Below are 26,845 nucleotides of genomic sequence, written 5' to 3'. Positions count from 1 at the left end.
CCTTTCATTCGGGAAGTGAACACAAAGCAGTACCCACTGAACTATGCACATAACATATTGCTCTTTGATATGCATGGTACATGTTCTTTGCAGCAGGCATATTACCCCTCTGCACTACCTTATATGAGTAAAACAGCCACTATACAAAACATGCTCCCATCTCTCTCCAGCAGGTACATTGATCACTAAAGTTATCTTGGCACTTGTATTATTGACCGAAACCTGCTGAATATACAAAGAACTTCGCAGTGTTTTTAAAACTCCTGCACTTGTACAAAACCGGTCCCCCCAAACTAAACTGGCCCTCTACCCTTCCAGTCGCCCTGGGAAACACCTGCTCCTGCCCTTTCACTGCTCCTGTCCAGTCAATTCTCCTGCTCATGCTCGAGCAACACTCCTGCTTCATCAATTTCCCTGCCCCCTCCCTTCTGCTGGCCCGTCACTTCTCCTGGCCCGTCACTTCTCCTGCCCAGTTCAATGCTCCTGTCCTGTTCACTGCTCCTGCCCTGTTCACTGCTCCTGCCCTGTTCACTGCTGCTGCCCTGTTCACCGCTCCTGTCCGTACACCGCTCCTGTCCGTTCCCCGCTCCTGTCTGTTCACTGCTCCTGTCTGTTCCCCGCTCCTGCCTGGTCACTGCTCCTGTCATGCCTAATCACTGCTTTTTCCCCGTCACCTCTCCTGCCCTGTCATCTCTTCTGCCCCATCACTTCTCCTGCCCGGTCACCTCTCCTTCCCTGGCGCCTCTCCTTCCCTGGTGCCTCTCCTACCCTGGCACCTCTCCTGCCCTGTCGCCTCTCCTGCCCTGTCCCTTTTCCTGTCCCGTCACTTCTCATGTCCTGTCACTTCTCCTGCCCCGTCACTTCTCCTGCCCCGTCACCTCTCCTGCCCCGTCACCTCTCCTGCCCATCACCTCTCCTGCCCATCACATCACCTGCCTGTCATGTCACCTGCCCGTCACTTCTTGTGCCCGCCAATTCTCCTGCCGCCTCTCCTTCCACGTCACCTCTCCTTCCCTGTCGCCTCTCCTGCCCCATCACGTCTACTGCCCCATCACTGATCCTGCCCTGTCACTGCTCCTGCCCCGTTCACTGCTCCTGTCCCTTTCACCGCTCCTGTCCTTTTACCGCTCCTGTCCTTTCATCGCTCCTGTCCTTTCACCACTCTTGTCCTTTCACCGCTCCCACCCAGTTACTGCTCTAGCTCCTGCCCTGTCACCTCCCTTGCCCCGTCACCTCTCCTGCCCCGTCATCTCTCCTGCCCCATCATCTCTCCTTCCCCGTCACCTCTCCTGCCCCGTCACTTCTCCTGCCCGTCACCTCTCCTGCCCAGTTACCTGTCCTGCCCAGTCACCTCTCCTTTCCTGCCCCGTCAGTGCTCCTGGCCCGTCACTTTTCCCACCTCGTCACATTTCCTACCCCGTCACTTTTCCTGCCCCGTCACCGCTCCAGTCCATTCACTGCTCCTGCCCATTCACTGGTCCTGTCCGGTCAGCGCTCCTGCCCGATCACCGCTCCAGCCCCATCACTTCTCCTGCCCCATCACTTCTCCTGCCCCATCACCTCTCCTTTCCTGTCACCTCTCCTGCCCCGTCACTTCTCCTATCCGTCACTTCTCCTGCCCGTCACTTCTCCTGCCCCGTCACTTCTCCTGCCCATCACCTCTCCATTCCTGTCACCTCTTTTGTCCCGTCACTGCTCCTGCCCAGTTCACTCTGTGTACAACATTGACAAATTTCACATGGTGGCAAGTTCCCCACAATACTCTGTCTGGGGAAAGCTCCTCTGTAATCACTAATTCACCATGATATGCTAAAGGCATAAGGCAGCGCATTGTCATTCGGAAAGGGGATAATCTGCCTCAATCGGAATGACAATGGGCCTGCCCTCAGTCTTTGAGAGCTCAGGGAGGGGCTGCTGCAGGGCCCGCCCTCAGTATGTGAGAGCTCAGGGAGGGGCTACTGCAGGGCCCACCCACAGTCTGTGAGAGCTCAGGGAGGGGCAACTGCAGGGCCTGCCCTCAGTCAGTGGGAGCTCAGGGAGGGGCTACTGCAGGGCCTGCCCTCAGTCTGTGAGAGCTCAGGGAGGGGCTACTGTAGGGCCTGCACTCAGTCAGTGAGAGCTCAGGGAGGGGCTGCTGCAGGGCCCGCCCCCAGTCTGTGAGAGCTCAGGGAGGGGATGCTGCAGGGCCCGCCCACAGTCTGTGAGAGCTCAGGGAGGGGCTACTGCAGGGCCTGCCCTCAGTCAGTGAGAGCTCAGGGAGGGGCTACTGCAGGGCCTGCCCTCAGTCAGTGAGAGCTCAGGGAGGGGCTGCTGCAGGGCCTGCCCTCAGTATGTGAGAGCTCAGGGAGGGGCTGCTGCAGGGCCTGCCCTCGGTGAGAGCTCAGGAAGGAGCTGCTGCAGGGCCTGTCCACAGTCTGTGAGAGCTCAGGGAGGGGCTGCTGCAGGGCCTGCCCTCAGTCTGTGAGAGCAGCAGAGAAGTGCGAACAGCCCCTGGAAGCTGAGTGAAAAAAGTTATCGTTTTCAAGTTGGTCTATTCTTGCCGTCCCGGGATGCTTTTTTGAAAGCAAGAAGTAGGGGAACGGACTGAAAAAATGTTTAGAAGTAGGGGCAGGCCGTGCCCTTACGTTCCCGCCCACATCTACCACTGTGTTACATAGATGACCTCACTGCCTCTCTTCAATTTAAAGTTCAGTGAGTCATGACTTCACAAAAGCATCCCATAAGTGTAACATTATAAGGATACTGCAGGTCACAAAACATTTGCATGAGCATAAAGAGGAACAAGGCATTTGGGTGAGTACTTTTATAAGATCATGGAACTCTGAGGTGATTAGCTGTATCCATAAAATTTACAAAAGTGGGTACTTTACTCCTTATAATGTATGGGCTCAACATCATCCTTTCTTACAATTTGTTTAAATCCTAGGTATGATGTCCTTTCATAGGAAAGAAATAGGATTTTTGCAGATATGAAAGATAAAAATAGGATCTTTTGTACAAAATTAACTTATACCAAAAGCAATTAGAAATTTGTTGCTGAAAGATATTAGAATCATTTTAATGCAAGTTAGTTTTAAAAAACATGCTGTAGCAGAAGTAATAGAAAAGAATATCTTTATTTGCAAGATTAATTAGAACTGTGGCAATAATTTACCTAAAAAATGAGAATAATTTTGCAGAGAAGTCAAATTGTGCGATTATTACATTAACATAGTTTCACGTGAGAAGTCAATAATGTTGAGTTGGGGGCGTGGCTAGCAGCCAGAGGGAATGGTCGCTTGTTAGTGCGGCTCCCGGCCCTCGCCCGTTTATCCGCCCCATAGATCCGCTGCTTGACTGGAGACACCCCTAAAATAGGGGAGTCTTCAGCGCACTCGTATGGTGCACATCTGTGCTGCAGCACTGCCCGGACGGTGGATGCCGTGAGGGAGAAAGTCCTCAGGGAGAGGCAACCCCCGTCGTGGACAAGATGGCGCCCGCTGTGGAGGTTCGGCCTTGAGGCAAGTCAGCTCCCGAGGTTTGAGGCGTGGGTGATCCCGTGGGAGTGCAGCACACCCCTCCAACGTACATCGGAGAGGGTTGGACGTCGTCCTCGACTGCTGGTGGCCCCCCCGTCCCCTAGAACACTGCAAGACCTGCGCGAGGTGGGCCGCTGGTCCCAGCCCGAACCCCGGGGAGATGATCACGCAACGTCCCGGCTTTGAGGCCTAGTTGGTGTGGTGCCCGATTCAGATTCTTTCTACCCCCGGCACCTGCGGCAGTCATCTCCGCCCGGGCACCCTGATGGCCATCCACTGAGCGGCAGGGATGGGGTGTTGGCTCCCTGCTCTCGCGGAGGTGGGCGGACTCCAGACATCGATGAGCACGGCCTGGAACGCCGCGAGGTGTTCGAGCGCCGGGTCACGCCTACTTCGTGGAGCCGGCGAGGAGGTCCTCTCGCTCCCGACGGGTCTGGACTCTCTGTTTGTGCTTCTGAAGGTACTGGCCCATATTTACAGCGCCGCTGCCCTGCTGCTGGGAAAACTTTTGGACCTCGGCCGGAGGAGTCCGTGAGGCGCGTCCCGCCCGTGCCTCTCCCTACTCCCTTACCAAGGGTGACTTGCGACTGGATGACCTGAGCCCCTGCTCACCACCCGGTCTGACTAGATACCGGATTACCCGGAGCCCACCGTACTGAAAGAGGCTGTCACTACCTGGACAGAGGCATACATTGATAGCCCCAGGTGGAATCGGAGCGGCGGAGGCTGGCTTGCCTCCTATCTGGGACACTAGCGGGGCCGGGTGGGGCATCGGCGGACCTGTACGGGCCATCTCCTGTGGTTCTCCAGTGGTGACCCGGCTGGGAGGACTGGTGACGGACGGACACGACCAGGGGTGGGGTCACCCCCCTGAATTGCGATTTGCATCGAGGCAATCCTACAGTTTTAACGGGCGGGTGTCGTAGTTCACAATGGCATCCAGCAAGGGGTCCAGACCACCCACTCAGAGGCAACTCAATAAGCTCTCCTGGGGCCCTAAAGGGGACGGCAAGGACATGGCTTCAACCGTTGACCCCAAGCTCATGTCCCCCTCGTCGGGAACGAAGTCTCTCACCCTAGAAGATGTCATGGAAGCGATAGCTGGGGTCCGGACCTCCCTAGAAACTCGAATTGACTCTGTCAATATAGAAGTGACCCTCCTACAGGCTGACCTTCATAAAATGGACACGAAGGTCAAAGATGTCAAAATCAAAACCGCGGCTTTTGTGGACGACACCTCCACCCTCCAGAGACAGGTCGCCCTTCTTCAACAACAACAGAAGCAAATGAGTGACCAACTGGACGATTATGAGGGAAGGGCCCGACGGAACAACATTCGTATCCTAGGCGTTCCGGAACGGATGGAGGAACCTGCGGCGGACCTCTTTGTCGAAGACCTAATTACTAAACACCCTCAACCAAAACAGCTCTCGAATTACTTTTCAATCGAACGAGCGCACAGAGTCCCGGGAGGGAAACCGAAGACGGGGGCCCCTCCCCGCCCCATCATTGCTAGGGTGTTCAACTTTCGGGAACGTGACACCATCCTCCAGACGGCTAGATCGGGGCCGCCCTTACACCTTGACAACGCTCGAATTACGATGTTTCCGGACTTTACGGTGAAGGTGCAGGCCCGAAGACGCAGCTTCCTGGAGGTTAAGAAGGCACTGCGTGATAAACACATAAAGTACTCCATGCTCTTTCCTGCAAAGTTAAGGGTGGAAATGGATGGCAAGGTATGGTTCTTTCTATCGCCAGACGAAGTGTGGGACTGGCTTGAGGGATGGCGTACAGTCGGGAGATCTCCAGGGACGCGTGACTCTCCAAATGAATGCTCACGAAATGGCCAGTTGCCGGAAAGCCAGGAACTCTTTACTGGGACTGACTACGTAGCGGAATAATCTGCCTTTGATCTGCCGGGAATCTTTGGGTGGAATTCTGCTAGTTCTACCACATAGAACTTATTTCCTTGATTTCGTGGCTGTTGTGAACGGCGAGATGCAGCTTACTGAATGACTTTGCTCCCGAGAGACTTCTCCACCGGTCCAGTTCAGGCTGTCCATGTCGACTGTAAAGTATCTTTTATATTATGTGAATGTTGCACATAACTGTGTTTTGACTTTGCTCCAGGTATTTCACTTGCCACTCTACTGATGTCGGGCGAGCCGCTTTACCGGCTCACCAAGTACTCCTGATATGGTTGGGAGGTCGACAGGCACTCTGCCTAGTTGGGGTGTGGATAGTTCTAAATCCGCGGGCATGGAAGCAGGGAGGAGGGTAGGGTTGGGGGGTGGGGGGTACGATTTGGTTTTGTTGTTGTGTTTATGTCTCTTTGTATCCTTAGCAGAGTCCGTTTCTGTCATGTAGCGTTGCTCCTCCTGGGTCCACCACAGATGTATGAGCCCCGGCGCCCCGATGGACCGGGCGACCTTTTTTCCACTTCTCCTTTCATGTATTCCATCTGAGCCACCACTATGACGCAATTCCCCACTAGCACCCTAACGGTCATGTCCTGGAATGTTAATGGGTTGGACACAAGATTAAGAGAAGCATAGTCCTACAATTTCTAAGGCGCCACTCCCCCGATATCCTTCTGTTGCAGGAGACGCACCTGCTGGGTAATACCTGTCAAGCTTTTCAGAGAGGAGGTTACAAATTGCTGGCTCACGCAGGGTTCACTTCCGGATCCCGCGGCACTGGGATTCTGGTTAGGAAAAGCCTCGCACTCACTCACTCAAGGACATGGGCTGACCCATTGGGCTGCTTTGCTGTAGTTGAGGCCACTTGGGAGGGGCGTCCTCTGAACAGTCTCTGTTTACCTTCCACCTACACTGGTCCGAGACTCCCTTAAAGAGCTGGGCGCTCTGCTGTTGAGCCTTCCCATGGACACACTCCTGATAGGGGTGGATTTTAATACCACAATGTGTGATGACCTAGACCGCAGACCTAAGCGTAGCTCCCACCGGCTGAGCTCGGACTTGTCCGACTTCACGCACGCCATGGGGCTAGAAGACATTTGGCGCCATCACTACCCAGATATGCCATATTACACACATTACTCCAACCACACAAAAGTATGTCTAGGATTAACTATTTATTTTGTCCCACTACAGATATTGGTAGCTTCATCCGCCCGAAAGGTCTTCCAAAAGGCATTTCCGACCACTCACCCCTTAGTGTAGAATTAACCTATCATCGCCAGTACTCGAGAGGTCCCATTGTCATAAACCCCTGGCGTATGCAGATCCCTGATATTAAAGACGCCTTAGAGGAGCGCACTGAACTTTATTTTGCTGAAAATGTCGGCTCTGTGGACTCGGCGATTACACTCTGGGAGGCATATTTAGCGGTAGTAAAGGGCGAGGCATTGGCTCTTAAAATGGGTTACCTATGGAAGCATAGTGAACAGCTCCTTCAGGCTGAATCTGACCTCCTCCGCCTTGAGACGTCCCATAACGCAGCCCCCTTGGATGACACAGCTTGCCGTCTCCGTATCCAGCAATTAGCTTACAAAGCGCTAGCACAGGAGAAGGCACAAGCACGACTGCTGCACACGCGCCACCGTATATACAAATTTGAGGATAGTGCCGGAAAAATGCTCGCGTGGCTGGAACGGCGTGAGCAGGGATCCAGATGGGTGTCATCCATCACTAGACCAGACGGATCCACAGTTGTTGATCCACATGTCATCGCAGAGGCTTTTGCCGACAATTTGGAGCGCGTTTACACTGCTGGCACATGCTACCCGCCAGCGGAGTCCAGACAGCTTCTGGATGAGATGCGACTCCCTGTTATTTCAGATGCCGACAAAGAGGCCCTGGACGCCGCCCTCACGGTAGAGGAGCTCACCACGGCGCTCTTTGCCGTTAACTCCGGTAAGGCTATGGGCCCCGATGGAGTCCCCATCGAATTCCTGAAGGGCATGGTCCCGGACATTGTTCCCCATCTTCGAAATATGTTTCTGGAATGCCATGACAGCGGCATTCTTCTCCTTGATCAAAGGCTGGCCTCCATTACGGTCATCCTTAAGCCTAATAAATCACCCACCGACTGCAGCTCTTACCGACCGATCTCCCTGATTAGTGCGGTGGCAAAGGTTTTGGCTAAACTGCTAGCGAATCGCCTCCTTCTGGTGCTTCCCTCCCTTATACATGACGACCAATCTGGCTTCCTCCCAGGTCGCAACACGGCCTTAAATCTACGCAGAGTTCATAATGTCATGAGTCGCCAATCCATGATACAGCAAGATGCGGCCATTTTGTCCCTCGATGCCACAATGGCGTTTAATTCGATCGAATGGCCCTATCTTTTTGAGGTACTGCTCCGCTTTGGTTTCGGACCCCATTTCATTGGCTGGGTGCGGCTCCTATGCACGGACCTTCTGGGCCAAGTCCGGGTCAACAACCACACGTCTCGTAGATTTCGTCTCCACAGGGGGACCAGACAAGGCTGCCCCTTATCCCCACTGCTGTTCGCCCTCACTCTTGAACCCCTAGCCCATTGGGTCTGTACAGATGTTTCCATCAGAGGCCTATGCTGGAATGATGACATAACGGACAAAATTTCCCTGTACGCTGACGACATCCTGGTATATGTGTCCTCCCCCCAATCCTCTATAAATAGTTTATTCCATGTCCTCACCAATTTTGGGAAGTACTTGGGATTCTCGATCAACTGGACGAAATCCATATTGTATATGCTGCATGGCCCCCCACCCCGGTTACCCCGCGGGTTTTCTTTTGCAGTGGCTACTGATAGCTTCACCTTCCTCGGTATCTATGTTACGCCGGATCCTAAGGTATTCCATGATCGCAACTTGTTGGGCCCCCCTGCGCAGACTTCGCAGTGACATTGCCCACTGGCGGTCCCTCCCGCTCTCCCTTCCAGGCAGGGCGGCATTGTTCAAAATGCTAGCACTCCCGCGCTTCCTGTATGTTTTGCATAATTGCCCTTTCTTGGTCCCGGATTCCTATTTTCGTACAGTGGAGAGTGAGCTCCGTCTTTTGTTGTGGGACAGTGGAGCTGCTCGTATTGCCCTTTGTAAACTTTTTCAGGGTTGGTACGATGGAGGTATAGCCTTACCCAACCTCCGTCTTTATTATTGGGCGTCAATTGGTAGCTGTTAACCATTGGATACATGGGTCGCCCCTGAACCCGGCCTTCCTCCTAGATAGGTGTCAGACTGGACGGTAAGGATACCTGGGAGCCCTCTATAGCAAACCGGCTAGGAACAGATATGTCGGACCCATGGCTCACACGGTTACGGTGTGGCATAAGGCCAATAAACGCCTGGGCTGGGCTGACACGATTACTAAGGCAACGCCCTTGTGGTCATCACAGCGTCTATGCTCCCTCTGCTTCCTTCGGGGATTCAACAGGTGGGACACTATAGGGATTTCGGAGGTGGGGGACCTTATTCATAAGGGTAAAATATTGACATTCAGTGACCTACAGGCCAAATTCTCACTCGCACCCACAGAATCTTTTCGTTATCTGCAAATCAAACACGCCATTCTGGCCGCCATCCCGGACCTCACTTGCATACCCGCGACCTCCCCCTTAGAGGATAGGTTATTGTCCGAACCCCTCCCTGAGAAAGCCATCTCCCACACATACCGTAAGCTTTGTAATAATCTCCCTGATCCGTTTCAATCACTGCGGAGCAAGTGGGAGTTGGACCTGGGTCCCTTAGATGAGGAAGATTAGCTATCAGCCCTAATGTCCCCTAGAGAATCAGCTATTTGCCATAAGTTCAGACTGATCCAATTGAAGATAGATTCTGCACAGGGCTTACATGTCCACTCTTACCTTGGCCAAAATTGGAAAATGTCCCGATACCTTGTGTTTGCGGGGATGTGGTATCCCTGGTACCTTCTTTCACATCCTGTGGACTGCAAAAGTTCTGGAGCGGTGCGATCCACAAAATGAGTAGTTCCCTGGGTAAGCCACTTTTATCGTCACCTGGGGAATGTGTCCTCAATGTGTGGGTGGCTAATGACCTGAACAGCCAGGAACTACAGTGGGCGGCGTTGGGCTTTCTGCTGTCCAAACGCTCCATTGCAATGAAGTGGGGCTCCCACGTTAAACCGCTGGTGGTGGGCTGGGTGGCGGAGATGGATCGCTGCATGATTGCTGAGAAACTGTGTATAAGATCATGGGCTGCCCCAAGAAGTGGGACTTGAAGTGGGGATACTGGAACAGGTACCGAGGTGAACTCTGTGACTCGCCTACCTCCGAGCTGGCTATGTCCCATGATGGACCCATAGGTCGTACTTTGCTCTGATTTGCGATATGCTTGATCAGTGTATTGTTCTACATATATCGTACTTAGCGCTGATTTAATGTTTACTCGATTTACATACTGCTCTACTTGAACTGTATTGTTGATAGCCGAATTTTTGACATTGCTTTCTAATCAATAAAATCTAATGTTAACGAAAAGAGATGGGTAGGGTGAAAAACCTTTGGAGGTGAATCTGCAGTTCTCCTACAGCGGACACGGCAGTGGAACGGACCCGGCTCATGGACTCCCTGGTTGGCTGTCGCATATACTGTAATAATAACAGCTGTATGTATTAAGTGATCCTTAAAATCGTGATGATATTGTAATGATGACTCTGCACTGCTTTAATTCAATTAAAATTGTTATAAAAAAATAATAATGTTGAGTTAAAAATGTAATACTAAGTGTCATTGAGATATTTTTGTTCAGAGTGCCATGTTGGAGGCGCCACTATGGGCGTATGTTGTGTGCAAAAATTGTCGTTCGTGGGATTTCAAAAGCAATCTTATACAAATAAAAAGCAATGGTAGCAGAAGCATTTAATTAGTAACTCGGACGGCTCATCTGCTACAAATTTGATTTAGGGGCTCGTCCACCCTAGGTCATCTTTAAGTTTATGTGGTCATAATACCATTGTATTTTTGTTTATTGGTGGTTTATCTTTAACTTTGTGTCCACTATTGTTAACATTTTACCAGACCGCAACTCAGCTGGAAATCCTCTCCAGAGAAACTTGCTATCACTGCTTGTCTGCAGGACCGTATGTTTTTTTTTGTTGAACAAGGGTCTGAGTAACTCTCGGCGCTCCCTTAGTAGTTCTGTGCAAATAGTTAGGAAGTGCAGTATGTCCTCCTTCCCTTACCCGCAGAGTTGGCAGGTTTCTGGCATCGGAGGACGTAGCCACGGCGGCGAGTGGAATGTGGATGGTAGTATACCTAAGTGAAAATTCAGGAACTTCTCTTTAATGGCCTTAGAGAAACTGATGTGAAGGTACGTTTGCGGCATAACTTTGGTGTAACTCTGAACAGTGAAACAGCTGTGTGCTCTCTCTGACAGGATGGCTTTATCCTGTATAAGAGACTCTCTTTTGACAAATTTGTTGGCTACGGTTTTGAAGCTCACGTAGGTCCCTGATGTCTCCCAAAGGCCCAGTAAGCCTAGATGATCGAGCGAGTGTTCAGATAGCGTCTAGCTAAACCTGCCTCCCTAGTTTGCAGCTCATTCCATAAGTATGCATTTAGGGTTTCTGGGTCCCCCTTTCTTATTTTGTACCACCTTTTGATACATGCTCCTTTGCAGGCAAGGTCTTTTTTTTTAGATCCCAAACTCTAATCTCAATTGTGTGGGATATATATATATCTGAGCAATCCATAGATCATTCACAGTGCTCTTGCTATTGAACTGTCCAGTGTTTATGCGTTCCTTCCTCTCAAGGCCTCACTTCCGTAGGTGATAGACGGTGTGAGCTTTGCATGTATCACCCGAGTCATCGAGGAGAAACTTGTGCCAGAGATCTTATGTTTCAGATTTCTTAGTAAACCACAAAAAGAACCAGGGGTCTATAGGCCACACAGTCTAGCCAGCTATCCTTAACTTCACTGTATTTAAGAAAATGCCCAAGTCAATATAAGAAAAAACTAAAGGAAAGAAGAAACTAGTGTATGAGAACAAAAAGGTACCGTGCAAGTTAAACAAGATCCAAACCACCAATATGTGGATTGCCATCAAAGGGACTCAGTGATCAGTCATATCATATGGTCCTCTAGCTCATGATATGGTAAGTGCCTTGATCATCGGGACCAATAACCATTCAGTTGTATATGGACTGGATCTTGTCCACTAGCACATATGTACCGCCATAAAACAGCTAATCATTGATGGCTATATTGAGTGAAAAAGCAGTGCAAAAGAAAATGACAATGTGGTGAGTTAAAATAGAGTGATGTGTCCAAAAGCTACTCTTTTTATTCAGGAAATAGACACATCCCCTAACTAAAAAGAGAACAGTGCAAGCGACAGTCAAACCAAATAGCTGTCTGAAAAAAAGGCCTCGTCAGGGCCTCTGCTCTCAAAGTGCTGCTACTGCCAAAAATGTGATAAATAATAAAATAATGGTTGGAATAAATACAACCTTAGAAATGCTACTCCTCTGAATCAGTGGATGTAGAGTGACATCCAGCTGTGCGGGGGACTGGACCTAACCTCACCTGGACCGTGCTCAGGATATCGAGGCCCTGCTCTATCCGTCGGTGCCTCAAGACTGCATCTGAGTCTTGGGGGAGGCCAGATTTCTTAGTGCCACAGCTGTCGCTATCCCCCCTCTTTCTTTTATAGCATCCTGTTGGGCAGAGAAGTTCCCTTTGCTGTCAATAATGACTCCCAGGTACTTATATTTTTGTACAGTTTCCAGCTTGTGTGTTGCCAGGTGCCAGGGGTAGAATGACTTTGCTCAGCGTGCATTTGTGGGAAAGTGGGTTTATGTTGCAGTAAACCCCCCCACTTTTTGCCAGACTACTGATGCACTTTTCCTTGTTGTGCCCTGGGTTCCTGCCAATCAGGTTCCCAGGACCTGTGTTATTCCCCCCAAAACAAACTCCATTGGCATATCTGGCCACAGGTCAGCCCCTGGTAAGTGGTACCATAGGTACCCAGGGCTCTGTGACCAGGGAAGACCTCTAAGGGCTGCAGCACTTATTGTGCCACCCTTAGAGGCCCTGTACCCTGACACTCACACACTGCCTTGGCAGGCAGCATGTCTTGGTGAAAAAAAAAGGGAAGAGTCGACTTGGCACATATCCCTGTGTGCCATGCCCACAAAACACTGCCCTGGCATACATTAGTCACCCCTCTAGCTGGGTGCCCTATGCCAGTGGTGAGGGTACAGGTGCATGAGCCCTGTACCCCTACAGTACCCAGGTCCATTTCTGGGCACTGTAAGTGCTGTGCTGCCATTAAGAGTATATGGTGCTTGGAGTTTGTCATTACGACTTTTGGTATCAAAGGTCTCAGCACATTAAACCCACACTGATGCCAGTGTGGGATTGAATATTTAATAATAATTTAATAGTAGCACATATTGATATTTATTCACCCCCTGTGTCATTATTCTACATACCTGCATTGCGTTGGGGGGTAATAAATTATAGGGTAGTGATTCCACTGCATAGATGCTCTTAATAGATCTGTAAGTGGCAAGACCCCCCTTCCGATGGCCGAATTCGGCACTCTTCGTGGCTGCTAAATGATGCAGATTAAATCCTTGAATTTCAATTGGTGATTCGCTCCATGTTTTCTGCAACAAAATGATGCCAAATTTTTGAAAATATAATTGCAGCTCCGGGGTCTAAAGTCTTGTCTCCCATACGGTTAATGTTCCAGGAACAGAGTTTTAGAGTATTTTTTTAATTTTGATGTCGTCGGCGGATTATGTAAAAGATTATTACCTTTGGTGTTTATAGTTCTGGACAGCCATCCTCGTTCTTGTGTGCTATTGTTCCAGTTTTGTTTATCCTAGTATTCGGCTGCTCCATGAATTCTGTACTCGTAGGAGATTTTCTGCAGAATCCTCGTAATCCTGAGTATGTTCGAGTGCTGTGTTAGATTTCTGGTTGTGTAATTGGGTCTACTAGTAGGGGTTCAGGTTATCTTGGCTTAATAAAGGGCCTCATTTTAATGCCCCAGGCGTTGAGTTGGGCATATTCAAGACTTTCTTGGCTAAGTCTAGCGAGGCCCAGACTGTTTTGGTTGCTTTAGTTCCTGGTTGTTCTGTTGCTTCCACAAATTCTATTGACTCCAGGTCATTGGTTTTTAGATTCTTTAAGCTACTGAGGGACTTTAAGAGACGTTAGATGTTTCCCCTGTTTAATATGTCAGCCCAGCCCTTTGATTTTTATTCAGGAATAAACACAGCGGTTGTTGACTCTTGATTGATTGACAATAGTCTATAAACCGTACATAGAACAATGGATCCACATAGCAATGAGATAATTAAACCACAATTCATTTTAAACACTCTGTACGAATTTAAACCATAAAACAAAATATTGGGATACTCCGTATTTTTTAAATCTTAAAATCTTAAACTTTCCCATCCTCCTTAATTGCCTCCATTACAGATTCTCTTGTGGCTTTCAAAAACTTCGGTACAAAAGGGGGTGGTGATGGACGGAGCATCCGAACCAATCAAACACTCACACCCAGTCAAAAGACCTGGGTTTGATCCATCACCGTTCTTTAGCCCACTCTGCCACCCCAGTTCAGACATGGCTATATGCAAATCAGTCTGACCCTGTGCCTCATGGCAACAGTCCAGCCCGAACTGCCAAGCCATGTCTTCCCTGGACCGGAAACAAGCCCCCGAGGACCGGTTTCTGGCATTACAGCCGTCTTCAGCCCGACTTGCTTGAATCCAGTGGCAAAGTGAGCAGGGGACTCACATCCGAGCATACCCTGCCACACTTATGACGGCCAAAGCGGTGGAAAAGGGGGTGGTGATGGACGGAGCATCCGAACCAATCAAACACTCACACCCAGTCAAAAGATCTGGGTTTGATCCATCACCGTTCTTTAGCCCACTCTGCCACCCCAGTTCAGACATGGCTATATGCAAATCAGTCTGACCCTGTGCCTCATGGGAACAGTCCAGCCCGAACTGCCAAGCCATGTCTTCCCTGGACTGGAAACAAGCCCCCGAGGACCGGTTTTCTGGCATTACAGCCGTCTTCAGCCCGGCTTGCTTGAATCCAGTGGCAAAGTGAGCAAGGGACTCACGTCTGAGCATACCCTGCCACACTTATGGCGGTCAAAGTGGTACAAAAGGGGGTGGTGATGGACCGAGCATCCGAACCAATCAAACACTCACACCCAGTCAAAAGACCTGGGTTTAATCCATCACCGGTCTTTAGCCCACTCTGCCACCCCAGTACAGACATGGCTATATGCAAATCAGTCTGACCCTTTGCCTCATGGGAACAGTCCAGCCCGAACTGCCAAGCCATGTCTTCCCTGGACCGGAAACAAGCCCCCGAAGACCGGTTTCTGGCATTACAGCCGTCTTCAGCCCGGCGTGCTTGAATCCAGTGGCAAAGTGAGCAAGGGACTCACGTCTGAGCATACCCTGCCACACTTATGACGGCCAAAGCGGTACAAAAGGGGGTGGTGATGGACAGAGCATCCGAACCAATCAAACACTCACACCCAGTCAAAAGATCTGGGTTTGATCCATCCCCATTCTTTAGCCCACTCTGCCTCCCCAGTTCAGACATGGCTATATGCAAATCAGTCTGACCCTGTGCCTCATGGGAACAGTCCAGCCCGAACTGCCAAGCCATGTCTTCCCTGGACCGGAAACAAGCCCCCGAAGACCGGTTTCTGGCATTACAGCCGTCTTCAGCCCGGCTTGCTTGAATCCAGTGGCAAAGTGAGCAAGGGACTCACGTCTGAGCATACCCTGCCACACTTATGGCGGCCAAAGCGGTACAAAAGGGGGTGATGATGGACGGAGCATCCGAACCAATCAAACACTCACACCCAGTCAAAAGATCTGGGTTTGATCCATCACCGTTCTTTAGCCCACTCTGCCACCCCAGTTCAGACATGGCTATATGCAAATCAGTCTGCCCCTGTGCCTCATGGGAACAGTCCAGCCCGAACTGCCAAGCTATGTCTTCCCTGGACCGGAATCAAGCCCCCGAGGACTTTCAAAAACTTCCCCAGCGCAATTGCAATATCAAAAAAAGACATTTCTGTAAGGAGATCAATAGCATCCGCACGTGTATTCACCTTGTACTTTAAAAATATTGGACGTAAAAACACTTTTCGAACAGCTAAAATCCATGTACAGTCAAGCAATATATGTAAAATATCATTTCTTACTCCTAGGCCACATTTAGAAATACCATCTGGTTGGATCAGGGCCGCTTTTATTTTACTATCTATCTTTCATGGATTTAAGCCCACCCGAACCTTCATGATTTCGTATCTTAGCCATTTATTGGGCAACAAATTCAAATATGGAAACCGGGCCTCCTTTTCCCATTTATTCCGTACCCAGTTAACCGATTTTTTTAGCTTCAGGTACTCCAGATCTTGTGATCTAGAGTATTCGAGCCCTAGGTCTCTAAGCATTTTCTTAGTAAAGACTAAATCCAGCGAAGGTTGTTCGAGGTTCAATTTTAAGTGCGCAGCTACTTACTGGAGGGTTTTCCTCACATCCCGTGCCCAGCGTAAGCTGCTTGCTTGTATTTCCTTTCTGCACTAAATTGAGACCTTTTGTTCCCCACCAGGCGCCTGACGGTTCCAAAATCTTAGCAAGGACATTTGTGACTTTACATCCCATGACGTTAGTTCTACCTCCAATCTGATTGCTTGAATCATGGAACCGTTAGGTAAAGACAGCAACATTTTGAGTATCTTTCCTTCTTCCCGGTCCCACCCCCTTTTGCCACTCAGATAGAGCACTTCTGCTCCATAAAGGACTTGTGGGGGGATCATAGCTTCAAATGCCTTTAAAATCGGTCTGTGTGACATGTCACCATAATCTTTATTACATTTTTTCAATCCACAGACTGATGAAAACACCTTTGAAGTTTGTGCCACCACGTGGGTATTCCACTTTAATGTGCTGTCAAACCAAAGGCCTAGATATTTATATTCGCCTACTACATCTAGTTTGTCCTGACCTAAAAACCAATTAAATTTTTTTACCCTCTTTCCAAAACATAGGATCTTTGTTTTCTCCATATTCACAGTTAAAAGCTTTTTATCACAGTACTTTTTAAAAACATTTGATTTCCTTTGGAGGCCCATTTCCGTTTGGTCCAAGATCACGAGATCATCAGCATATAAAAGGCATGACACTTTATTACTGTTCATGCGCGGGCTCGCACTCTTTTCAACTTCCAAAACTGCAGGAAGATCTGCTAAGAAGATTGAAAAAAGCAAGGGTGCCAAAACCCACCCTTGTCTCAGGCCGTTCTTTACAGGTATTTTCTGGGTTAGTGAGCCGTTTGAATCTCTAATGACCTGGGCCCAATTATCACTATGTAATTCTTTAAAAATATTCAGTATGCCCTCCCGCATTGCATAGTTTTCTAACACTTCCCTAAGGCTACTTCGGTCCACTGAGTCAAAAGCCGCCCGGAAATCGACGAAGCAGCAAAATAATTTGCCATTTTGTTCTATCGATTTCCTAGCTAATGCCCACAGGAAAAAACAATGGTCAATCATGGAGTGGCCTTCTTTAAACCCACCTTGTTCTACTGGCACGATTGACCGAAGTTCCACCCACGCTTTTAGCTTACCAAGAATCATCTTAGCAAAAATCTTTTCTCCTATATCTAATAGGTTAATTAGCCTGTAATTCTTGGGGGCATGTATATCCCCTTTCTTGTGTAGCGGCCTTATTATTGCACCCTTCCAGTTTAAAGGTAGTTCCCCATGTTCTAAAATTAAAGCAAACATTTTCGAGAAGAATTCCGCCCACCAGGGCTGGTTTGAATTTAGTATCAAGGCTGGGATATCATCTGGGCCAGCGGCTCTTGTTAAATTTAATGTCCTAATTATCCTAAAGACATTTGTTACTGAGCAATCTTGTTTTAAATCCTCTACTAGGCCTCTCCAATCCCTTGATGCCACATTATCAATCCACCTCCCAGGGGCGTATAATTTCTGTATATACTCTATCCAAGCATCCTCCTCCACTACGCAAATCATTGGGCCTACCGAAGGTTCCGTAGCTGACTGAATTAGCTTCCAGTACTGCTGTATATTCTTAGATTCGATTGATTCCAATAATTTGCCCCAGCAAGATTCTTTATGGATCCTTTTTGCATTGCGGATTAACGTGGAATATTCTCTCTTTATTTTTACAAAATTTTCAGCCTTTGCTTGCACAAATTTTTTCCGTAGGCTACGCTCTTCTCTCCTGACTTCTCTTTTCTTAATTAAACAGTCCTGATTAAACCATGTTCCTTGCTTAATTTGGGCTCTTCCTTTATTCCTATGGGCACTTACAACAGGCCTTAGTTCTATACTTAAGCTTTCCTCTACTTGTTTTATTTTTTCAACAAACCAGGGTAAGTTTTGGCCCCTCATGCAGCCTAACTGAACCTTTTGTTGCAGACTTGTTATCCTTGTGATGAATTTTTCAGATAACCGAGTGGTTATCGCTTCGGATACTCCATCTCTTGAAAGATAACTCTATCACAAGCCAAATGTTGGGCTATTCCCAATTCTAATTTTATTAAATTATGGTCACTACATTCCATGGGTTTAATACTAAAATCTTTTACTAACTCAAAATTCCATGCTAGCATAAAGACATAGTCTATTGGGCAATTGTGCGTCCCATATCTAAAAGTTTTTTTTGCCGGACAGTCCTGGACAACCCTACCATTTAGACAAACGAAACTTTTTGTGGCTCAAAAATTACCCAATTTAGCCGCATCAGTCGGTTTTAGTTTCCACAAACTCTGCTTTTTTTACCTCGTGTGCCTCTAGAATTTCTGAGTGCCATGGATCAGACAATTTTGGATTTAATTTATGATTAAAATCTCCCAATAACACAATCAAGTCATTCCCATACTTATCACAAAGTGCATCCATATCATTCTTAAAATGTAACAATTCGACCCCATATTCCTTCGATGAACTCCATTGTATATACACATTTAGGATCAACATATTTTTATATTTCTTGTCAACGAATGTTGTTTGAATTCTGCAGGCCAAAAGCCACTTACACATCACAGATATCTGAGAGGCCTTAAAAACTAAAGTTGTTGATATCATAGTCAACAAGCCACCTGCTGGGTTGTTGACTCCTGTTGGGCTGCTTGTTCACCGAGTGCCTATATAAGTTGATTTTTTAGTACTGGTCTTTGGGGGCTTAATTCGCCCACCCATGCTGAATCTATGCCAGGACCTGGTATTGTGGTTACGACCCCATGTGTGATTCCTCTTCCGTCTTGAGGGTTGACATTAGTATCTATGCTGTTATATTTCCGGTAGCACTTCTTTTAGCATCTTTACGCCCTTCCTGGATGATGTTCTCTACTGTCTCATTGGTTGTTTTTTTTTTGCAGAGTTTTATATAGCGCGAACTAGACCCGAACCGAATCAGGTATCAGAGCGCTTTACATATTTTTCCAGTTACGTTACATGAGGACACACTTTAATTTTTTTTTAATTTTTTTTTAAGGCACTGGGAGATTAAGTGATTTGCCCAGAATCACAGGAGTTTTTGGCATCGTTACCGAGACTCGAACCCAGATCCCCAGGTCCGAGGTCGAGCGCCCTAGCTGTTAGGCCAACTCCTCTCCCCTAATTGTTATGATCATGCTGTTCCCTCTCCAAAATTGAGATGCCTAGTGAGTTTACCTTTGGTTTATTACCAGGGCTTTAACTCTGATCATGGCTGGAAGATGCTGGTTGAGTCATTTTCCTTTTCCGCCCTTCCTCTTCTGCTTCCTCCACTGTTTTTATGGTAATTGATGAATCAGTTTCCTGCGGAGATTTACTTATCATAGCAAGATCCCCCATTGGGGGTGTTAAGTCCCTTTGAAACAAGGATGTATTAGAATCTTTTGCTTTTAGCTTTGAATCCTCGTGGGGCTGCCCTGCTTCTGATCTTAAATTATAACTGAGCTTGCCCCGAACTCGTTTTATTGGGTTTATCGCTGGTGGGTCGATGTTCTTGGATGGGACTGTTATTTTTTGCTGATTGACTTACCATGGCCTCTCTTATATCAGCTAAGAGATTGCCCATTGCTGTTAGTAATGTTGACAATTTGTCTATAATTGTTACCGAGGTACAGATGGCCTGAGTAAACTGCGCCTCTGATTGGGCCTTCCTGATCAGGTTGTTAAGGTCTGCCAGTTTATTATCGCTATTTGCCACAAAAATAGAGAGTGAATTTAAGACTAACAGTTGGATATCCATCTTGTCAGATTGGTATTGCATGGCGTTCACAAACATTTGCGTAGTATGCAACAGGAAGGTCCAGATGTCATTTCTTTCCTGCAGTTTGTCTTGTTTGATATCACATTCTGATGAGATCCTGCTCTTTCCTTTTGGTTCTTCTCGAGAGGCCTGGTTGTACGAGGCTACCAACTCCTCCCATTCTTCCGGTGTAAGATAAGATGTCTCTAGTTCCAAGTCCTGAGTTTTTAATGTGTATAGCCCTTGCGTTTTTTATTGAGTTGAGTTTGTCTGGTACTTTGCGAGAGTTGGTGGCTCAGTTGTTCCTGGGATAATCTATCCAGTGACTCTACTGTTGTTGCTTGGAGCTCATCAGATGGTTGTATTCTTTTTTTGCTGACCGCTGAGTTGTGGGGGTCATTGTTACCCTCGGGGAACTCTGGTATGGCTGCTGAGACTGGTTGCCTCTCCTGATTAAATTCTACCTGTGTTCCAGTTGACTCATGTTGTTGGAGGGTCTCAAGGATTCCTACGTCTCCCTTTGGGGTGATGATGTTATTAGAATGTATACTCAGTTGTACCCGCTCCTCCTCCTCCTTTTACTTGAGTAGTGGGAGCCATTTATCCGGGTTTTCATCATGAGAGTGCCCGTTGGAATCGTGATTTCTTCCTTTTCCCTTCTCTTTCATAGCTAGTTCATGGCTCGTAGGCTGTCCTGGAACATCATTCTCAATCCTTGTGCTTTTTACGTAGCTTTCGTAGGTGCCACAGGTGCTGGGCCTTACCGGCTCTTGTAGGTACAAAGATTCTTGGCTTGTTTGCTCCTTTTCCTCAATTCCTTTCATCTTCTCTTCTTTCCTTACTTCTTCTAGCTCTCTTGTACTTGGACCGTTATTGGAAGTTGTCGGTTCTCCGCATTCCTTCTTCTGTTGTTGCTGTACTATCGTTGGTTATATAGGGGTTGGAAAACTGCTAAGACTGTCATTGTTCGAACACAGCACTGTTCCAGCATAATTTTTAAAGTAGAATTTGGGGTATATTTTTGGTTGGCGATTAGGTTTGGTCAAGGTGGTCGTGCTAGATGTTGTAGTGGTTATGAAAGCAGGGGCTGCAGAGGAGTGGCTAGACCAGGGAGCAGTCTTCCTCTTTTCTCCCCAGTTCGCTTTTGCTTTCTTTAGTGTTTGCATTGACAGTTGTCTTGCGCATCCTTTTACTAGGCTTTGTTACCATCTGCTGCCTTACTTTCCCTGATCTCATTATGGTCTCGAACGATCTCAGACGCGGGCATCCAAGTCCTTTCCTTACCCCATCCGCAGCGGGTCAGTGTTTTCCCTATTCTTCCATGCCTGGTGCTTTGGCTGTCTGACACATTTCCCCTCGGCCTCTGGATTGGTTCTGAGCGGGACAGAGCCGGCACACCGGATGTGGAATTGTGGATAGCAGGTGTGCAATCTTTTGGAAGAGTGCTAGCTAATGTGTGGTGTGGGGGACTCTAACAGACTGAGGGAGTGAGGGCTGAGTGAGGTAGCAGGCTGTAGTGTAGGGGCAAGCCACTCTGGACTCATTCTGGCTGCTTCTGCTCCTATTCTCACAGACACCAACCACCCAGAGTCTCTCACTGCCCTCTGCTCTTTGTCCTTAACCTGCCCTCTATGCTACACCAATCTTGCTGGTTGTCTTACCTGGAGTTTTAGAGGTCTCTGAGATCTTACAGCCTTAGCATTGTTTGTCACGTGTTGTGCTGTGCGGCCCCTCTATGATGCGGCTGAACTCTGTCAGAGCCTCTCAAGAAGACTCTACATTGCCTTCTTGGGGCCTAACTGATCTTCCTATGCTATAATCACTGCTGCACTGTTAATGTTTCAATTGCTGTTGTTGTTGTCTGGGGGTGCAATGATTATCAGTCAATGAAAAAAGTAAGCGGGGGCTGGATTGGAATGGTGGATTTGACCCCTTCACTGCTTCTGCATTTCTCACAGGCTTAGTGTTGTAATGTATCATGGCCATGTGAGGGGGCGAAACACGTGTTGGCTGTTTCTTTTCTACCTACTCTTAGGTAAAGAGTACAAATAAACTCACTTTCACCAAAATAAAACACCATTGCAGAATTGGAATTCTTTCCAGGATATCTAAGACTTAACTAATCTTGCCCAGACAAACCTGCAACAGAAAAGCTTGAAATGTATGATGAACTTGAATGAGTTTAGTGGATGGTTTTCTATATTGCATTTGAATCGTTTTAAAGAAGATACCGTATGATGAATTTGAGCATTTTAGAATGAATGTATATATTCTATTTTAGGCCCCATTTTAAGACGATGTCGGTGTGCATATTTCTATGTGATGTATGTTTCAGAAGTAAAGTATTTAACATCTCAATGCTGCCCCAGATGTGCAGAAATGCACTTTCCTGTAATGTCCTATAGCATGCAAAAGGAAACTTGTTGTTTTACATATATCTCCTTCCAGCTGATCACTGTTCCTTCGAAAAACAAATCAGAAACAAAAGAGCCATTTTTTTTCCTTGAACAGAACTGCAGCTGTAATTATGCTCCGAGATCTGCCTTCCAGTGCCCCTGCTGGATTTGGCAATAGACATTGAAATGTCACAACTTAACTGTAAAACCTTATTACACTTCTTCATTCGTTTACAGATGACAAGAGATGTAATAACCGTAGTGTGAAAAGGAAATAATGTGCAAGCTCCATTTTTTATATACATTATAACAGTATTAGTCATCCTGTAATTCCCCTTCAATGCCAAGGACAGTGTGGAAAAGGGGGTGCCCGCATCACACGTCTTTTGGGTAATATTGCTGCTAGTTATTGATCTGAATTTCCTACAGCAGGTGGTTAGGTTTGTTGTGTATTAGTGGTAAGAATGGACTGCCCTTGAATGCCTTGCTTTTCTATAACTGAGCACCTCCACTTCCAATTTTCCATCTTTACCCGAAGCAGCTCTTTAGCATAAACCTCCTATTGTGGTCACTCTCAATCTACTCCAATCCTTTCTGCTTTCTCACCCTACCTTCTCTAACTCCCCACTCACTCCCTCTATTTACTGTGCCCTCTTTTGACAGGCCCTACCCCCGCTCTTTAATTTGTTTCTTGGCAAAACTCCCCACTCTCTCTCTCTATATGCTAAAGCCTGCCCTTAGTCCACTCTACCCGCCAATGCATTCCTTTGGGAAAGTACTCTTCATAACTTTACCTGACTAACCTCTACACACTTTTAACTAAATAAAAAAATGTTGAGAATACACAACCCATGACTGAAAACACATAAGCCACACTCCTCCCACCCTGCAGGTTCCATGTGCTGAGTGCATTTCTATAGTTTCTAGACACAATCTTAGTGATACCACAAGGCACCACTCATCAAATCAATGACAGAAAAGCGAAATGATATATTAGTGAATTGTATTAAAAAAAAATAAGTTCACAAGAAGAATTAGACAAACATACAAGAAAGTAACTGAGCAGTGGTCTAGGTGTGGGTAATGTCTTTTTGTTCTCTTTCTGACCATGTACCCATCTCTGATACCTACTTTAATCTGCAGAAGAGAGACACTGTGTTAACCCTATGCCTCTCTTCCACCCTCTTCTGCAAGATACATCCTCAGTGGGTCATGATCATTCTTCATATTTTGTTGAAGACATTTTACTGATCATGTTGTCTCTTTTTGTAGCTTTCATAATTGTTGATTGTTGGGGATTTAGCTCATCTTTCTTTCAAAATTAGGTCTTGGGGTTCATGTATCAGCATCTGAATATTTGCTGTATTTCTATTACAACAGCAATGGATAGGTACCTATTGCCTTGTGTGGTTCCCTACATCAGTGGTCCCTTTGAAGTCCATGAGGTAGTATACGTATGCGTTGGGGGGTGTGTGATCGTCCAAGGTCATGGTAATCCCACAAACCTGAATACCTGTTAGAGATCCAGCAAGCATATGATCCCACTTAGCCTAGCTAAGTTTAAAAAAAAGACAACAATAATTGGGGTAGAGCCTGCTTTGCCCCAAGAAGAAACATTAAAACTGAGTACTCTATTCCATATAACTTCCAGGTACAAATTTTAGATTATAGCTCCAATACTGTCAGGAAGTCAGGGGAGGAGCCGTCACAGGTGCACAAGCTTGAAGAATGAGAGATTCTCCAACAGTTTGTCAGAAGACCTGTCATTGATATAGATTATAACACATGGCAGGTCACCTGCAAATGTGTTAGCAGTATTGAATAATTTAGCAAAATAAAAATGGCTGCTGTTGTGCCGAAAGTACTTCAATTAATATATACCTATTGTAGGGAGGTATAAGATGGTGCCAGGAGGACATTGCTACTGTACCTAAAACAATTCTGTATTATGGGCCCTTTCTTCGGTCCAGGGGCCCTCTCCGCCTAGCGGGGTACACAACAGATCTGATATGGGTGAGGCTGTAGTGTTCCACCAAAAATAGGGTCCATGTTAACATTCTTCACCCCTTCAGGAAGCCTTAAGGTAAAGACCCAGAGGAGGCTTGTGAAGAAGATGAAAAGCTCGATTCTGGCCAGCGTCTCCCCCAAGCACACGCGGTGTCCTGTAAGATGAAGGACAAGAAAGTTGCAGTCACTTCTCTGACAACTATCACAGGCAACGGTTAACCTCCATAATCCACAATAACATGGGAGAAGGCATACCTCTGATGTGGAGGTGGGTAAGTTGCACAGGAGCACCAATGGGGGAAGGTGCAGTGCGATAACTCCAATCAGCTTTGAATGCAGAGAAGCATCTCTCTACATCCAGATTTTGGCAGAGATTTACTATGATTTCGTTTCAGGTATGTCCATTTTGTGGTGCAGCCAAGATGCAATATCCTTTTTGGTATTTACTAAGCAATGCAACATTTATTTTAGTGGCTTTGCATGGTTTAGTAATTAAAAAGTGACAGCATGGCAGTGCTATGTCCTGCCGTGTGCTACTTTGCATTGAATAGGTATTACATGTGTGGAGCATGGGCTTTCCCATGCCTCCACCCAAGTATTTTAATGCAAATTCAAATTTACAACTACTTGTAATCCTGGGTTCACGTCAAAAGGGTGTGCCTAAGCAAGAGAGGCATAACAAGCAGAAATATCTTTATTTCTCCTTGTTTGGTCCTCTTTCCATGTGGGTTGCATTCTGCAGCACACATTGAAAGAGGAATATTCCTATAAAGATTGTTTTTATACAGGAAGGTATTCCTTCCATCCACAAAACAGTCCTGCTCTTTAACACAAGCACCCTTTGCTTTGACTCTAGGCAGCCTCAAGAGCTCCAGTGCTGAGAGAGGTGAAGTTCTCCATATCTTAAAAGATATTGCACTAATGAGCGCTCCCACCTTCTTACAATGCAGTGCAGAAACTCTGCTTGCCATTCTATGCTGTGTAAACTGTTGATAAATTTGCCCATTTTTGCAATGGTTTCCTTGCTTGGACTCTCAGGTCTGTTCTCAAACACATTTTATTGAGGAAATTATCCTTTTATGAATAGGCCTTACTGTGCTTTCTCCAGTATATAAACTTCTTGTAGCAATATATTTTAACCATCTAACTTTTTAAAACTATGCAAACATCTTTAGGTTACATGTTCAGATCTTTAGAAATGATTCAGATAGCCTGAATCTTGAGTGAATATTGGGGTAAAATAGGAAACAGGTTGAAAGCAAAGTAGTGACCATAAACAATAAGAATTGTCCTTGAGAATTGTTCCAAGCAAAACTTCAGAGTTGAGAAGGAAGGTTGGTAGGACAGGGAGAGCACTCCATACAACAATTACTGCTCACCAGGCAAATTTTGTTTGTACAACTCGCACTTTGTGAATGCTGGTGAAATTTGAGGTGTGAAAAATAGCAATATTCCAAAATCTCAGTTTGGAACATTGGGATTACCAGTTACCCCTCGTTCCAGCCTCTAGAACTCAGAATACAAGAATAATATTGCATAGTGCAAAAAACTGGGCCTGCAGTATCTGCATCCCCTCAGCAGTATTCCCACTCCTTGAGAAAGGCGAGGGGTGTTGTACCAATCCTCACCCCTAACCTGCACTTATCTATACTACTATAATAAAGGAGAAACTTGCAGGCTTTGAGGCAAGTAAACGCGGGAACCACTGCGCCAATCTACACACCCGATACACCATAGAAATCGGCAGGGTGTGTAGATGGTTATAGGCTATATAAACTTAAAAAAAAAAAACTTATTTAAAAAAATTAATTAAAAAAAAATAGTCCCCCCAAAGTAGCGGCGGCTGCGACGTGCGTGCTCACGTCGAGGAGAGGCGTCAGAGCGGCGTCAGAGGACCGGGGACATGGCGCGGGGGAGGAGCTGTAACGTAAGCAGCAGCGGACAGGCCAGCGGCGGTGAGAGACCAGCATCCATAAAGTTACAGAGGCGGTGCTTTTATTATGCCTCCCTTCGCTCTATCCTTTTTCTCCTTTTCTGTATTTATTTATTTATTTATTTATTTATTTAACGATTTGTAGAGCGCCTGGTGACCCGGAGGCATCCCCGAGCTGCGAGAACTTGAGATGGCCAAAGGGGGAAGTGAGTTTATTTTGGAAAGAGAAGGGTTTTAAGCTGTTTGCGGAAGCGTAAGTAGCAGGGTTCCAACCGCAAGCAGCGAGGGAGCGAGTTCCAGCGTGAGGATGCTTTTACTGAGAAACGCCGCCCTCCAGTGCGTGCTCTCCTGAATTTGGGGACATTAGCCAGATGTTCAATGTCCGAGCGCAGGGGTCTTGGGGCTTTGTACGGGGTGACCATGTCTCTAAGAATAGAGGGGCCTTGACCCTTAAGGAGTTTGTGGGCGATGCACATTGCCTTGAACTCAATCCTCTCTCGCACTGGCAGCCAGTGAAGAGTCTTAAGCGCTGGTCTGGCAGAGGCTCTAGAGGGAAGGCTCATCAGCAGTCGGGCAGCCGCATTTTGGGAACGTTGTAGCTTGGTCAGAGTGTTTTCAGGGGCTCCTAAGTAGACGGCATTGCAGTAGTCCAGCCGTGCAAGGATCAGTCCTTGAACCAGGAGTTTCCTAGATGTATCCTGTATCTTTCCTGTATCTACCTCTCCTCGGCTCTTCTCTCCCCCCTCCCTCTTTGCCTCCCCATATCCC

The sequence above is a fragment of the Lissotriton helveticus genome, chromosome 11, assembly GCF_964261635.1.
Source record: "Lissotriton helveticus chromosome 11, aLisHel1.1, whole genome shotgun sequence".
Classification (NCBI taxonomy): Eukaryota; Metazoa; Chordata; class Amphibia; order Caudata; family Salamandridae; genus Lissotriton; species Lissotriton helveticus.
Note: the sequence above shows the minus strand (reverse complement) of the source record.